This window comes from Schistocerca americana, chromosome 7 (assembly GCF_021461395.2).
Source record: "Schistocerca americana isolate TAMUIC-IGC-003095 chromosome 7, iqSchAmer2.1, whole genome shotgun sequence".
Classification (NCBI taxonomy): domain Eukaryota; kingdom Metazoa; phylum Arthropoda; class Insecta; order Orthoptera; family Acrididae; genus Schistocerca; species Schistocerca americana.
Genome location: NC_060125.1, coordinates 310705523 through 310722484, shown reverse-complemented (window position 1 = coordinate 310722484; position 16962 = coordinate 310705523). Strand labels below are relative to the sequence as shown.

The window sequence follows — 16962 nt, the reverse complement described above, 5'->3', positions numbered from 1 at the left end:
ATTACTCTTACAAAAATCAACACACATCAAAAAAGTTTTGCATCACCTCGGTTCTGAGAGTGCTGGAACCTCTACAGAAAATTAGAACAGAGAACATCATAAACTTTATTTCCGCCAGACAGTGAGACCTTTAGAGGTGGTTGTCCAGATTGCTGTACGCACAAGTACCTCTAATACCCAGTAGCTCGTCCTCTTGCATCGATGCACGGCTGTATTCGTCGTGGCAACTATCCACAAATTCATCAAGGCACTGTTGGTCCAGATTGTCTCACTCCTCAACGGCGATTCTACGTAGATCCCTCAGAGTGGTTGTTGGGTCACGTCGTCCATAAACAGCCCTTTTCAATCTATCCCAGGCATGTTCGATAGGGTTCATGTCTGGAGAACATGCTCCCGCTCTGATCGAGCGATGTCGTTATCCTGGAGGAAGTCATTCACAAGATGTGCACGATGAAGGCGCAAATAGTCCACGAAGACGAATGCCCCGCCAATATGCTACCGATATGATTGCACTATCGGTCGGAGGATGGCATTCACGTATCGTACAGCCGTTACGGCGCCTTCCATGACCACCAGCGGCGTACGTAGGCCCCACATAATGCCACCCCAAAGCAGCAGGCAGCCTCCACGTTGCTGCACTCGCTGGACAGTGTGTGGAAGGCGTTCAGCCTGACCGGGTTGCTTTCAAACAAGTCTCCGACAATTGTCTCGTTGAAGGCATATGCGACACCCATCGGTGAAGAGAACGTAATGCCAATCCTGAGCGGTCCATTCGGCATGTTGTCGGGCCCATCTGTACCGCAGTGCAAGGTTTCGTGGTTGCAAAGATGAACGTCAGGAGTGAAGTTGCGCATTATGCAGCCCATTGCGCACAGTTTGAGCCGTAACACGACGTCCTGTGGCTGCACGAAAAGCATTATTCAACATGATGGCGTTGCTGTCAGGGTTCTTCCGAGCCATAATCAGTAGGTAGCGGTCATCCACTGCAGTAATAGTCCTTGGGCGGCCTGTGTGAGGCACGTCATCGACAGTTCCTGTATCTCTGTATCTCCTCCATGTCCGGACAACATAGCTTTTGTTCACTCCGAGACGCTTGGACGCCTGCCTTGTTGAGAGCCCTTCCTGGCAAATGAGGACGCGATCGAACCGCGGCATTGACCGTCTACGCATGGTTGAACTACAGACAACACGGGCTGTGTACCTCCTTCCTGGTGGAATAACTGGAACTGATCGGCGGTCGGACCCCCTCCGTCTAATACGCGCTGCTCATGCATGGTTGTTTACATCTTTGGGCGGGTTTAGTGACATCTCTGAACAGTCAAACGGACTGTTTCTGTGGTACAATATCCACGGCCAACGTCTATCTGCAGGAGTTCTGGAAACTGGGGTAATGCAAAACATTTTTGATGTGTGTATTTACTCTTTGTCTTTTGAACCATATCATATTGTGAAAATATCTTTATTGTTTAATATTTCCCACATAATACGATCCAACGTAATGAATACAATACTCATACAATCCTCACAGTGTTTAATCCATACTTCCACAGAAGTCCACTGCATTTTAATCGCTGAACGTCAGACCTACCTTACAGCTTCTGAAACGCTTGAAGACACAACGACGGTGTCATTTAAATGCTGTACGCCAGAGAGACGTCATGCCTTAGCATGTGGAACGTGGCAGGCTAGTGAGGCTGTATTTGAAGATGATATGCGAGCGTATTTGCTGGTAACAGGCACACACGTAAGGGCAGATGACGTTGTTGTGTATACAGATAAACTGAAGCAAAAATCATAACACCAAAACATAATTAGCGTAGAGTAATGAAATTTCGGGAAAACATTTGTCTAGGTATCATGTTTAAGTGATTTACATTGAAAGATCACAGGTTAATGTAAGCTCGAGGTAAGCCATTACAAATGTGAAATTTTGGTACAGTAATAACCAGTGTAGCTGCCAGAATTTTGAATACAAGCATGCGAACGTGCATAGATTGTGCTGAACAGGTGCCGGATGTCAGTTTGTGGGATGGAGTTCCAAGCCCAATGCACTTAGTCGGTCAGTACAGGGCCGGTGCTGGTTATGGATGACACTGGAGTTGTCGTCCAATGATGTCCCACATGTGCTCGATTTGAGACAGATCTGGTGATCGAGCAGGCCAAGGCAACATGTCGGCACTCTGCACAGCATGTTGAGTTACAACAGCGGTACGTGGGCGAGCATCATCCTTTTGGAAAACACCCCCTGGAATGTTGTTCTTGAACACAACAGGTCGAATCTCCAGATTAACGCACAAAAGAACGCTCCTGCTGTCATACGAAATCGCATCCCAGACCATAACTCCAGGAGTAGGCGCAGTGTGCCTAGCACGCAGACAGGTTGGTTGCAGGCCCTCAGCTAAACTCCTTCTCACCAACACACGGCCATCACGACACCGAGGCAGACCTAACTTCCTTCAGAAAACACAACAGCCCTCCACCCTGACCGAGCGAGGTGGCGCAGTGGTTAGCACACTGGACTCGCATTCGGGAGGACGACGGTTCAATCCCGTCTCCGGCCATCCTGATTTAGGTTTTCCGTGATTTCCCTAAATCGTTTCAGGCAAATGCCGGGATGGTTCCTTTGAAAGGGCACGGCCGATTTCCATCCCCATCCTTCCCTCACTCGAGCTTGCGCTCCGTCTCTAATGACCTCGTTGTCGACGGGACGTTAAACACTAATCTCCTCCTCCTCCTCCTCCTCCTCCCTTCCCCTACTGAGCTCTCGTTTGACGCCGCTTCCAAGTCGCAAACGGCGCTCGTTTGGGGTCAGCGGGATGTACGTAACAGGATGTCTGGCTCGGAGCTGTTCTTGAAATAACCTATTTGTAACAGTTCATTGTGTCACTGTGGTTCCAACTGCTGCTCAGATTGCTGCTGCAGATGCAGTACAATGCGCCACAGCCACACGCCGAACACGATGATTTTCCCTCTCGGCAGCACCGCGTGGCCATCCAAAACCCAGGCTTCTTGCGTCTGAACCTTCCTGTGACCACCGCTACCAGCAATCATGTACAGTGACTACATTCCTGCCAAGCCTTTCTGCAGTATTGCAGAAGGAACATCCTGCTTCTCGAAGCCCTACTACACGCTGCCATTCAAACTCAGTGACGTGCTGACAATGGCGTCTTCATCGTCTTAAAGCCATTCTTGACTAACATCAACTCACACTTTTATGGAGTTGCCGCGAAATTTGAGTGGATGTCATCTTCAAAAATGGTTCAAATGGCTCTGAGCACTATGGGACTCAACTGCTGTGGTCATCAGTCCCCTAGAACTTAGAACTACTTAAACCTAACTAACCTAAGGACATCACACACATCCATGCCCGAGGCAGGATTCGAACCTGCGACCGTAGCAGTCGCACGGTTCCGGACTGCGCGCCTAGAACCACGAGACCACCGCGGCCGGCCGGATGTCATCTCTCAGATGTAGAAATACACCAGCAATTTTCGTTTATGTCGCACAACTCCGTCTTGGCGTCACGGTTTTTTTTTTTTCGTCAGTGTATTATAAAATTTGTGCTGCATCGAACTAGAAATTGCTTATTTTCTCTCTTCGTCGAGTTAGTCTTTGTTACTACTTCACGCTGAAGCGTCTGAATGAATTTTGGACTGGAGACATCTTATACCCTAAATTAACACATAGAGTACCTTTGATTCTGAAAAAAAAAAAAAAAATCACTGTTACCGTGGGATGGTCAACGTGACTACTGTTCCCATTGGATGGGTAACGTGACTAAAAAGTCATCCATGAAGGATAATTATCAAATGAATGCATTAAGTTTAGCCTAGAGGTTAGGTTTTTCCCTTAAGTAAAGGAATGAGTTGGGAGGGAAATGCATTCCGTCAGTTTTTCCAATCGTCTCAGAATATGGTGTTTAATCGCGGGTAACACCCCGGGACCCAACTAGTATTGTATACTACTCGTCTTTCTCTATAGCTTACTACTATTTTTCTCAGAATTTCCAACATTTTGCATCATTTCACATTGTCTAATGCCGTTTCTAGATTGACGAGTACTATGAGCATGTCTCGATTTCTCTTTGACCTTGCTTCCATTCATTACAAGGCGCAACGTGCCCTTTCCTGAAACCGAACTGATCGTCATCTGACTAATTCTCAATTCCCTTTTCTATTCTTCTGTATATTTTTCTCGTCAGTAGCTTGGCTGCGTGAGCTATTGAACTGATTGTGCGAGAGTTTTCGCACTTATTTGTCCTTGCTATTTTTGGAATTGTGTGGATGTTATTTTTCCAAAGTCTTATGGTATGTCGCCAGTCACATAGATTCTATACACCAACTTGAATAATCGTTTGGTTGCCACTCCCCTAATGATTTTAGAAATTCCGATGGAACGTTATCTACCCCTGTAATCCAGCTGTAACCTCCCAATGCCTCCGAGTCTTTTTTAAGTATACCTCCTGCTGCTGTGACTCTTCAACAGAGTACTCGCTATTACCATCTAAAATTTATTGCACAACTCAATTAGTCTTTCTTCTCTTTCATTCGTACTGCCAAACCTTTATTCTCCCGTAGCCCTTTCTTCTGTTGCTTCCCCTACAACCGCGTTACAGTCCCCCATGACTGTTAGATATTCTTCCACCTTTACATACTGAATTACGTGTTCAAAATCGCCATATACTTTCTCCATCTCTTCATTTGCTACTTGCGACGTTGTCATGTACATCTGAACTATTATTTTCGACATTGGTTTGCTGTTGAATCTGATGAGAACAATCCTATTGCTGTGCTCCCCTCCTAATCGTATTCATAACGAATTCTACACTCGCTATAAGATTTTCTACTGCCGTTGATATTATCCAATATTCGTCTGACCAGATACCCTTATCTTCTTTCCATTTTGCTTATCTAACCCCACTACATGTAGATTGAACCTTTGCATTTCCCTTTTAAGATTTCCTAGCTTTCTTATTACGTTCAGACTCCTGATGTTTAGTGCTCCGACTCATAGAATGTCATCACCTCGTTGGTTGTTCCAACTTTTCTCATGGTCTCCTCCCCCTTGGCAATCCCCTCCCCGAGATCGAATGAAGGACTAATACGGAATCTTTTGCCAATGCAGAGATCATCATGATACTTTTACAAATACAGGCCTCATGTCCTGTGGATACACATTATGTTTCTTTAGTTCAGTGGTTTCCATTGCCTTCTGGGTCGCTGCTGATTCGTCCTCCCCAGTTTCCCACCCCAAGGGCAAGAGAGTGCCCTGGACCTCTGTCTGCTCTTCCGCCCTTTTTGACAAGCCCAGTGGCAGGACGAGGGTGACTTCTTATGCTGGAAGTCTTCGGCTGCTATTATTGTTGACTTTTATTCTAAATTTAAGCTTTGGTTGGGTCAGAACCTTGGAGATTCTGATTACTAGTCAAAGACACCATCCCTAGAGCACAGATGAATGTATTTACATAACACTTACACGAAAACTCTATTCACAGACCCTGGCAGGCCCAGCGACACCGACCGACCGCCGTGTCATCCTCTGCCAATGGTGTCACTGGACGTGGAGTCAGCACACCGCTCTCCCGGCCGTTGCCAGTTTTCGTGACCTAGAGGCGCTACTGTTCGGTCAGTAGCTCCGCATTTCGCCACACAAGGCTGAGAGCTTCCCGTTCCAGTTCTTACATCAATGAAAAAAATCCTTGGCACTACCGGGAATCGAACCCAAATCCTCCTCACGAGAGTCAGCCGCGCCGACTACAGAGCTGTGGAGACGGACGAAAGAAGTAATAAGCGACAGAAGAAAAATTTTGGGCCGATTGGTGATTGAACACCAGAGGATTGGATTTTTATTCTGTTCATCTATGACACCTCTAAAACACTGAAATTTTAAGTACGGAACGATAGTGTGAGCTAACAGAGCCTTTCTCTGGGAGTAGACTGTTGATAGTACTCCTTACATTCACCTCTTTGATTTTCAGCTCTTATTTTTTTTTCGCGTTTGCAGTTAAAAGCTGGCCTCTGTAACCGAGCGGTTCTAGGCGCTTCAGTCTAGAACCGCGCGACCACTACGGTAGCAGGTTCGAATCCTCCCTCTGGTATGGATGTGTTTGATGTTCAAATGGCTCTAAGCACTATGGGACTTCACATCTGAGGTCATCAGTCCCCTAGACTTAGAACTACTTAAACCTAAGGACATCACATACGAGGGCGGTTCAGAAAGTAACCTCCGATTGGTCACAGCGCCATCTGTGCGTTCACGCACTCAACAGGTCAGTCGGCATCAAGCCATGGTCGAGTGAACGTCGTACCTGCGCTAGTTTAGTTTTTGTGGCAGTTTGAAATGTGTGCTGCAATAGAAAACCCCGCCAAATGTGAAGTGCGTGCTGTCATAAGGTTTTTTACAGCCAAAGGATATTCTGCAGCAGCTATTCATCGTGAGCTTTGTGCCGTGTACGGACCAAGAGTTGTGAGTGAAGGAGTTGTCTGTGAACGGGTACGTTTATTTAAAAGTGGACGAGAAAACGTTCATGATGAAGAGAGGAGTGGTAGACCATCATTGGTGACTGACGAACTCGTTCAGACAGTTGATGCAAAAGTTCGTGAAAATCGACGTTTCTCAATGTCGGAGTTGTCTACTGGTTTTCCACAGATTTCTAAGACTCTCTTGTACGAGATAGTGACAGCAAGATTGGGTTACCGTAAGTTCTGTGCACGATGGGTGCCCAAAATTCTTACCGACCACCACAAAACTCAAAGAATGGCCTCTGCATTAGACTTTCTGTCACGTTATGAGGACGAAGGAGAACCATTGTTAAACAGAATCGTGACCGGTGACGAAACCTGGATTAAGTACGTAAACCCTGAGACAAAAGAACAATGAAAGATGTGGGCACATTCAAATTCGCCTACCAAACCAAGAAAAGCCTCGCAAGATTTTTCTGCCAGAAAACTGATGGCAACGGTGTTTTGGGATGCCAAAGGGGTGTTGTTGGTTGAATTCATGGAACGTGGTACGACCATTAATCAAGACGTGTACTGTGAAACAATAAAAAAGTTACAACGGGCTATACAGAACAAACGCCGTGGTATGCTGACTTCCGGTATCGTTTTTTTGCACGATAACGCCCGTCCTCACTCTGCTCGCAGAACAACGGCCCTTCTTGAGTCCTTCAAGTGGGACGTTATCAACCATCCACCTTACAGCCCAGACCTGGCGCCAAGTGATTATCACCTCTTCATGCATTTGAAGAAATGGCTCGGGTCACAGCGGTTTGATGACGACGAAGAGCTCAAAGATGCGGTCACAGGCTGGCTCTAGGCACAAGCGGGCGATTTTTATGCAGAAGGAATTTCAAAGCTTGTGAAGAGATACTATAAGTGCCTCAATCGCTATGGAGACTATGTAGAAAAATAGTGCAAAGATGTAGTTGTAAGATGTATATATTAAAATATTTTTATTTAACTTGGTGTATTTTTTAAATCAACCGGAGGTTACTTTCTGAACGGCCCTCGTACATCCATGCCCGAGGCAGGATTCGAACCTGCGACCGTCGCAGCAGCGCGGTTCCGGACTGAAGCGCCTAGAACCGCTCGGCCACAATGGCCGGCGTGTTTGATGTCCTTAGGTTAGTTAGGTTTAAGTAGTTCTAAGTCTAGGGGACTGATGACCTCAGATGTTGTCCCATAGTGCTCAGAGCCATTTGAACCATTTTGCAGTTAAAATTATTGGATGTAAGTTCCGCCTTTTATGCAAAACACTGTTTCTTTTTGTTGCCCAACCATGTTTCTGCACCTCTGTGGCATCATCAGTGGGTTTTGTTCATTGTAAAATGTGAGCGTATTTTAGGTTGTAACCGATCTAACAAAATATGGCCTAAAGAGAGTTTTTTTTGTTTTTGTTCTTAGATTGATTTTATATTACATGGTTTTTCAGGACCATCTGTACGGTGTCCTGCACTCATAGCTTGACACCTCCAAACCAAACGACGTAAATGTGAATTTTATCAGCGAGTTGACACATCCCTTGACTTTTGAAAACGTGATTTTGGTGTGGCAGAATGTTTTGCGTGTATAGTCGTTATTACTCACGTTTTGTTGTGAGTCATTCTTCTTCTTTCCCGTTATGAGGACACTCGACACACAAATGTACTTTGATAATTCCGGTTTTACAAACGCATTTTCACTTCGGAAAACGCAGTGTGCACGATATTGTTGTGTGTCCTAATCCCGTCGGCATTCATTCGTTCCCAGATTGAGTTTGGCACCGACTCTGAATTTTGTTTACTTTTATTGATTGGCAAGCGTTGCATGTGAGTTCATATATTTCTGATCCGTTGAATGTATCTGTGGGTATCTCCTGTATTCTGAGATTTGTTTCTGTTTTGTGTTGTCTGTCCTGTATCCTACTTGAAGTCCCTGTTTCTTCAATATTTTGCCTATTCTGTCGACAATTTTATTATTATAGATGAGTATAAGCCATTTTGTTCTGTGTGTGTATTGTTGCATTGTTGTGTCTTGCACGTGGTCATTGTTTGTGTTTTGTGTTGTTCTCTGTTGTGTGAGGTTTTGTGTGAGTGTTGTGCATTCGCTCCTTTTCCGTTTAAAATTTGTTGGTTTAACTTCCCTGTCATGTGGGGCTTGTAACCATTTTCCTCTGCTATTTGTTTTATTATGTTTAGTTCCTGTGTGTAATTATGTCTGCTTACGGATGTTCCGTTCAATATGTGAAGCATGAATCTGAAGCTTGGTTGTTTGTGTGCCACCGAGTGGTTCGACAGTTTGTGAATGGTTTCGGTTTCCTGGCTTCATAATATTTCTTATATTTTGTCACAAGCTGTTTGTGGTTCCACCCGTTTTTAACCTTTCAAAACCAAGAGAGCATTGTGCATCACTGATCTGACATTTTGTAAAATTACTTCCACACTAGCAATGGTACTATTATGTAATGGAACAGATGTCCGACGACAACTCTGAGAAACTACCATACAGAGGAGATGTAACAAGTCTTGCACACTGCCTGTACATGCGTGCCATCTTTAGTCACGCACATGATACAAGGTGTACATCTTTGCTTCCGCCGTTTGCAGATAGGTGACGACAACGTTAAGTAGCGGTTGAAAGAAACAGATCTCAGACGTCTGGCAGTTAGCTTGGACCTCGGTCAACATAATGTCATTCAAACATTAGTCGATTTGTGTCTGCATCATAAAGTTGTTCTTGATTGAAAATGTCAAAATGGCTCTGAGCACTATGTGACTTAACATCTGAGGTCATCAGTCCCCTAGAACTTAGAACTAATCAAACCCAACTAACCTAAGGACATCACACTCATCCATGCCCGAGGCAGGATTCGAACCTGCGACCGTAGCGGCGCGCGGTTCCAGACTGAAGCGCCTAGAACCGCTCGGCCACTCCGGCCGGCTGAAAATGTCAGTTTACGAGCCTAATTCTCGTCATTTGCTGGAGGTGTTACTGTTTTGTTTCAATATTAAGAAAACAGCGGCTGAGTCTCTTCGAATGTTCTCAGGTACGTATGGTAAGGACGCTATTAGTGAAAGAACGTGTCGTAAGTGGTTTCAACTCTTCAAGAACGGTGATTTTAACGCCGTAGACCGGCAGAGTGGTGGAAGAGATAATGTTTTCGAAGATGCGGAATTGGAGACATTGCTGAGTGAAGACTCTCGTATAACTCGAGAAGAATTGGCACGATTAGTGGCAGTGACACAGCAAGCCATTTCAAAACGTCTCAAGGCTATAGGCATTACTCAGAAAGAAGGAACATGGGTCCCGTGTGAGCTGAAACCAAGTGACGTTGAACGGCATTTGTGTGTTTGTGACAGTTGCTTCAGAGGCAAAAACGGAAGGGATTTCTGCATCGCATTGTGACCTGGGCCGAAAAATGGGTTCATTACGATAACCCTAAACGCAAAAAATCAGGTGGATATCCTGACCATACTTCCAAGTCGACGACCAAACCGGATATTCACGGCTCCTAGATCATGCTCTGCTCGGCGTCGTTTAGCTACTATGAGATGTTAAAACCAAGTAAAACAATCACAGGTGCTCGTTATCAAACGAAATAATGCATTTGAGCAGAGCATAAATTCAAACGGCCGCAATACAGCGAGAGGCACGATAAAGTGATTTTGCAGCACGACAACGCTCGACACCGCGTTGCAAAAGAGGTCGGAACGTACTTGGAAACGTTAAAATTGGGAGTCCTACCCCACCCGCCATATTCTCCAGACATTGCTCCCTCTATCACCTGTTTAGATCAATGGCGCATGGCCTGGCTGACCAACACTTCCGATCTCATGAAGAAGTCACAAATTGGATCGATTCGTGGATCGCTTCAAAAGATGAACAACTTTTTCGACACGGGATTCGTACACTGCCCGAAAGATGTGAGAAAGTAGTGGCTAGCGATGGAAAATTCTTTGAATGATACATGTGTAACCAATTTGTTTCATTAAAGCCTCAAATGTTGGGGAAAAAACGCCGGAAGCAAAGTTGTACACCTTGTAACAGATACATTATTGTCTCAGCAATTCTGTGCCAATGCTTGTACCTTGTGTTTGTTGCTCGTTTTTGTTGGGATTTTTATTAAAATAGCATTGTTTACCTTTCCCATGTTCTAAAATAATACAATATTTCAAAGCAAACTCAAATTTTACGAATAAAAATTACTCATTCTTTAAAAAGGAGCGCTTTAAGTGACCGGCCGGCGCTGTACACTTCTTGATTTCAATATCGCAAAAAATCTGTTAACACAGAATAATACATTTCAACGACTGGAATACAGGTACGTTAATCTGTTGATGCTTCTCGAAGACTGTCTAGTGTGTCTTAATAGATAAAACTAATCTCCGTCCGAACAGGCCTTGGAAGGCTCCACGGCACCGACCGGCCGCTGTGTCATCCTTAGCCCACAGGCGTCACCGGATGCGATACGGAAGGTTATGTGGGCAGCCCACCGCTCTCCTGGCCGTAGGTCAGTTTACGAGACCGGAGCCGCTACTTCTCAATCTAGTAGCTCCTCAGTTTGCCCCACAAGAGCTGAGTGCACCCCACTTGCCAACAGCGCTCGGCAGACCGGATGGTCACCCATCCAAGTGCTTGCCAGCCCGGCAGCGCTTAACTTCGGTGATCTGATGGGAACCGGTGTTACCACTGCGGCAAATCCGTTGGCTTTCTTAATAGATGCTTAACTTTTTTGACTGGCTTAAAATAACTGTTTTTAAATAACTTTGTCAGAACATAACCTTACATGCTGATGGCTGGGTGTTGTGTGCTGTCCTTAGGTTAGTTAGGTATAAGTAGTTCTAAGTTCTAGGGGACTGATGACCATAGATGTTAAGTCCCATAGTGCTCAGAGCCAATAACCAGTGACAAGTGGAGAGCTTATTAATCGGATTAACTTTGTAGAGATATCTGATTCACTCGAAATTCGAAAGCTAAGAGATCGCGTCTAGCAGCACTATATAGTGCACGTGGATCCCTTCGCTTGCAGCCTACCACCCTTCTTGCATTTAACCGCAACGGAGCTTCGATGCTTACTAGGAAGGTGGAAGTGACTACGTTTCGTACTCCAGTAATTTATGTATCTAAATATATATTCTTGCGAATAACAGCTGCCATATGCTTGTTCCTTGAGGTAATGCGGAGGGTATCTTTTCAAATTGGCACAGAAAGCACAACTGAAATTGGAAAGGGCTTTGCAACCTTCTGTCGCACAACTGGGCATTTTACGCAAGTTTTATGGTCATCGGAGACTCGCATTTACGCAGCAGATATCTTAGCAACAAAGGTGACCACATAAATCTGGATGACAAAACTGTCGTATTGACTGACTGGAAAAACAGACCTACCTTGCAGTACCTACAATGCCAAAGCAGGAGTCTGCGAACGAACAGTGAAACCTTAAGAAAACGTGCGTATTTTACTACACACGTGGTTTATTTTTTTACCCCAGTTAGGAAAAAAAATATTTTCAAGAAACTATTCAGGAAAGTGGAACGTATGTATATGCACCACAACATTAGAGTATTTTCAAGAAGTGTTTATCGATTTTTAAGATGTAAACACTCACTCTTCATAATCACAAAAATTAATTCTCACGAAGACATTGTATTCCGGAGGGTTTGTCCTCTATATCTGACTAGAATCAAAACCTATACGTGCTTTGCAAACCGGTTCTTATTCTGGGGACACACCTCACCAAGTCCATCGTCAGCCAGTAGGCTAGGGAGGGGGGAGTGGCAGCATGAGAAAGACAATGAGGTAAACAAGAAATGCTGTTACAATTTTTAAAACGAATTTTTCAAATTGGCAAAATTTTAAAAAAATTAATTAAAACATAATCTCCTCGAATTTTTTGTAACTTCTTCCAATACTTTACTAGTGAAATCCTCTTTATAGTCAAGAATAAGTTTACTGTGAATACTCATCTTTGCTAAACCACTGTGACGGCCTTCTGACATTGTGCACCTCAATCAAGTTTTGATTCTTCTTAAATTGCTGAAAGTTCATTCCACCATAGGCCTACATGTTGTGCAAGGGATGGTAATCAGAAATTTTTAACGCTTTCCGCGTTTTGGGGAGGGAGTTACCTGTTTCTTTCAGGATATCAAGAACTGTTAGCTCCCGGGTTTCTGTGTGTTCTGCCAGAATTTTTACCAAAGTTCATTTCATTTTTTACGTTAGATAAATCATAAAATTTGGCGAAGGTTTTACAAGCTTCCCTTAAATGAACTTTCGACATGGTAATCATTTCTGCAGGGCGTAACTGTAATAAAACAAACGCTCGGCTGTTTTCATCAGCAAAACGCACTTCAATACCGTTAATAATAGTCTACATAGAGCATTATTAAAAGCCTTCTCCAGAATTGTGACAGACTTTCTACTGAGAGGCTACCTTGATGATGCTGTCTCCTAACTATCGGCGGCATGGTTTTTATTTCTTCCAAACCAAGTTTTTCAGCAATTACAGGAGCATCCTTCATTATTTCGTCTGTGACTATTTCAGGATTATCGCAATGCGTTTGCAACAGTGGCAAAACTAATTTAATGTACTGTGATGTCTTGGCTGCGTCCAAAGCAATGGATTGCAGAACATTTACCACTTGTTCCACCGAAGCTGAACATTTGGATATTACAATTAAGCTAAGAAGGAATGGAAAGCCAGGAGGAACCGATGGAGTTGGCAAGCATTTTTTTCTAGTCGAAGCGTTTCCTTTATGTGATAAGGTTTCTAAGGCTTCCATCGTAACGGGAAAATTCTCCTTAACAACTCTGACGTTATTGTGTTTCTTACTCCATCACGTTTCATATAGTTTGGAAATGTTTGGTATCAACTTCCCTCTCAATGCTGATTCACAGAAAAGTTTAAAAATATCTCTTATGGTTCCCATAGTGTTCCGAATTCCACGGAGACTGTTGAGATCATTGACGACTTGATTCAGTTTGTGTAAAGAACAGTGAAAGAAAAAAGCCATGATGTACTTGGTTGCTTGAACACCGGTGCCTTTACGGCCATCGCCGAACAACCATCAAATCCCAAACCAACACATTTCACAGTGTCAAGATTTTCTTTTACCAAAGAGACATCGAGTGCCTGTGCAACCGATTTAGCGTCTAGAGCTTTCAGCACAACAAAACTAACAAACAATTCTTCGACCTTGAAGGATTTCTCATAGAAATATCGAAGCCAGTCGATAATTATTCAGTTCCGGGAAAAAAACCAGCTGTTTATCTGCTAATAAACTAGACAGTTTTGACTTTATCACTTTATTTTTAATATCTACCTTAAGCACATCCCCACAAATCCATAACGTCACTTAAAATATGCACCGATCGATTGCTTGCATTTTTTTTTCCCATGCTCAATATGCTTCTTCACAGCCATGTCTCCTGCTTCAATTCGTTCGTTGTGTAACCCTTCCATAATTCCTTCTCCATAATGCTCACCTCTCAGAGCAGGGTCATAAGTCCCACAAAATATAGTGTAAGAAATAATGGATTTACTATTTTCGTGTTTTCTTCTAAACTTTTCTGGGAGTATTTATTAATTTGCGCGACCACCGAAATACATGCAAGAACTGCTCTAGAGCCTCCAGTGCTGCTCTACGGAAGAGTGGCTTTCTATGTGCTTCTAGAACTGCTCATACACGTCTTTGAATTTACAGAATGGCTTTCCTATATAAGATCCCAACAGGCCCCTAACAGAATTCGGTTTCTGAGGAAACAAGTACAGTATTTGCAAAAAGTTCATTTTTTGTACCAAGACTATTCCAGCTATGGCGAGTAAGTTTCCAACCAGGAATAACTGCATTTTCGCTTTAAATGCGTGGTATCTTTCACAAGGCTATAATACACAGCACAGATCCAACGACTTTCCACCAGCTCTTTCTTCCGTTCGATCGACAAAACTTATGCTCGATCAAAATATCTACCAATATCATTTTCGCAGCAGCCGTCCAGTGAAAAATCCGTACCTGGTTCCAATTCTAAACCTGGAAAAAAGCACTATATCACAGATTACCTTGCGAAAGAGAAGGAAAATTTTAGAAGACCTATTCTATTATGGACTCTAGATATGCTATTGATCGTAACTCTCTATCAGTTTATGTGAAAACTGGAAGTTAGTGACTGCTAATGTTTTCACCAAACCCTATCACAAAAATATCTTTTGAACTACTAGATTTTGACGGATTACGAACACAATCGTTAGAAGACAGAGCGCCAGCACCAGGGCTTTGAGTTAGTTTTCAATACTGAGAATCCCCTGGTGTGAGATCCAGTTTCCCATATGCATCCTTCTTATTGCTGTCAATGCTTCTGTCTTCTGTATTTTTTCTCCAAGTTTACTGAAAAATAAAAACGGAAAATTATAATAAAGGACTGATATTTTATTATGTTGATTTCCAGTTAAGTGCTTTATCCAGCACACTACTGGGCTCACTTCCTACCTTTCTAACAAAAGAAGTGTTCAAAACTATTTCTTCTTTTTGCGTAACACATGGTAAAATAATGTTAAATTTACTAAGGCTACGAACAATTACTTTCGAATCCTAATCTGTACTATTAGATAACCATCCGATTAGACATCCCGATAATTTACTAGCGGCGATTTAAAAACATGTTAGTAGTTCAGAGCGAAGGGGGTACGGATGACGAAATGTGCGTCCACAACTTTCACTTAGATTGAGATGCTTTTTGGATTTAAATTAAAAAGCGTCAAAGGGGTAGAGAAGTAATTCCATCTTACCCCTGAGGTCTCTCTCTTTCTCTCGCTTTTATACTGCTACCAACACTTGCACCACATACCGATCAGCTGCTACGGTAAAATAAGAAATGATACATGTGCATAACGATGTGTCGTGAAAATGCATTGTGGGAACATTCATACTCAAATGTATTAGACTATTTAGTAGAAGTAATGAATATGAAATTAAGTTGCCTACCGTGCAGCGGACCCGGTTTCGATTCCCGGCAGGGTTGGGGATTTTCTCCGCTTGTGGACTGGGTATTGTGTAGTCATCATCATCATTTCATCCTCATCACCGGCACGCGAGTCGCCCAATGTGGCGTCGACTGTAATTAGACCCGCACTCGGCGGACGAACTTCCCCAGGTGGGGCCTCCCAGCCGGGAATGCTATACGATTATTTCATTTTTTTGAAATTAAGTTTGCGGTGATACAATTCAATGAGTTATACTGACAGTGCGATAACTTTTTAAGAGCCCGCCTTAGATGGTGTTGAGAGGAAGGGGTTCTGCAGTTTACACCATTCTGTGCTGTGCAAACAATGTAGATACTTGCAGAGCCCACTTACTGCAGTAGTGTGTCTACTCTGTGCCAAAAATTTTCATAACACAAGTTTTGGCAGCAGCGAGAAAAGGCAGCAAAAAAGACTGGGTTGGGGGGGGGGGGGGGGGGGAGGGGTGAGCTCTTTAAAAAGTTATCATACTGTACACGCTCCAGGCAGCTACAATCCTGGAACTTCCAGTTCGCTGATGCTGCCAGCAGTGAAAAACGAAGTTCATAGTCACGAATCCTATCGAATTGAACTGTACAGAACACTGTTGTGTCACGTGCAGATATGGACGGCTCTATGCACACAGACTGTACGTGTATGTGTTTATTTTTTTCTCGTAATCCTTGCTTAAAATTCTTTTACTAAAATTGTCTCACAAATTATTTTTATTACTACGTTTAAGAAAGTAAATGCAGATTGTTGAACCTACCAGCACTTATTTCTTTAAAAAAATATTATCTGAAATTATTAAATTATATCTCAAAATCGCCTGAATCTCAGTCATCTTCTACAAAATCACGCACTATGGGGTACAGCAAATGGTTGTATCGTCATTAAAATTCAGTTGATGAAGCTATAGCTTGGTGATAGTTTGGCTTAATAATCATGAAATATATGAGTATAGAATGTAAATACTGTGACCTACCAAAAACGTTTCTGGTATCCTTGTTGTGTACTTGTAAATTTGTTTGTACCGACAAAACTTGAAACATAAAGTGATTACTTAACACACCACGCACACACACGAGAATCACCTCACTGATCTAAATTCATTGTTAGCTACAGTAATAATTCTTTCACTACATTACTGTTGAAGCAGTTTCACGACACCTTTTTCATAAACTAATGTTTTTACTTTTGATTACAACAAACTAAGTCCTTAGCCACAGCTGAAGGAAAGACTGTCATGTGTAAAGAGGATTGCCATGTTTTTCTGAACAAAATCGGGATTTTTTACGAAACCTAAACAAAACACACGTAGGCCTCAAATTCAAAACACAATACAGCAATTTCACCTCAATTTTTCTTTGTTGACGTTTCTGCTCACTTTTCAACTACCTTTGTAGAATCTCCCCTTACTACTCGTCGAGAAAACAACGAAACTGCCGATACGTAACCCCGTAGCTCATCTTAAAATCAATTCAGCTT

The 16962-nt window shown here is 43.2% G+C and overlaps 1 protein-coding gene and 1 pseudogene across 3 annotated transcripts in view; one reads left to right on the top strand and one right to left on the bottom strand.

Moving 5' to 3' along the window:
• The window catches only part of LOC124622090 (mast/stem cell growth factor receptor kita-like), a 299069-nt gene that overhangs the window by 12185 nt on the left and 269922 nt on the right, over positions 1–16962 (top strand). The window lies entirely within an intron of this gene.
• Positions 11071–11187, bottom strand: LOC124623525 (annotated as a pseudogene).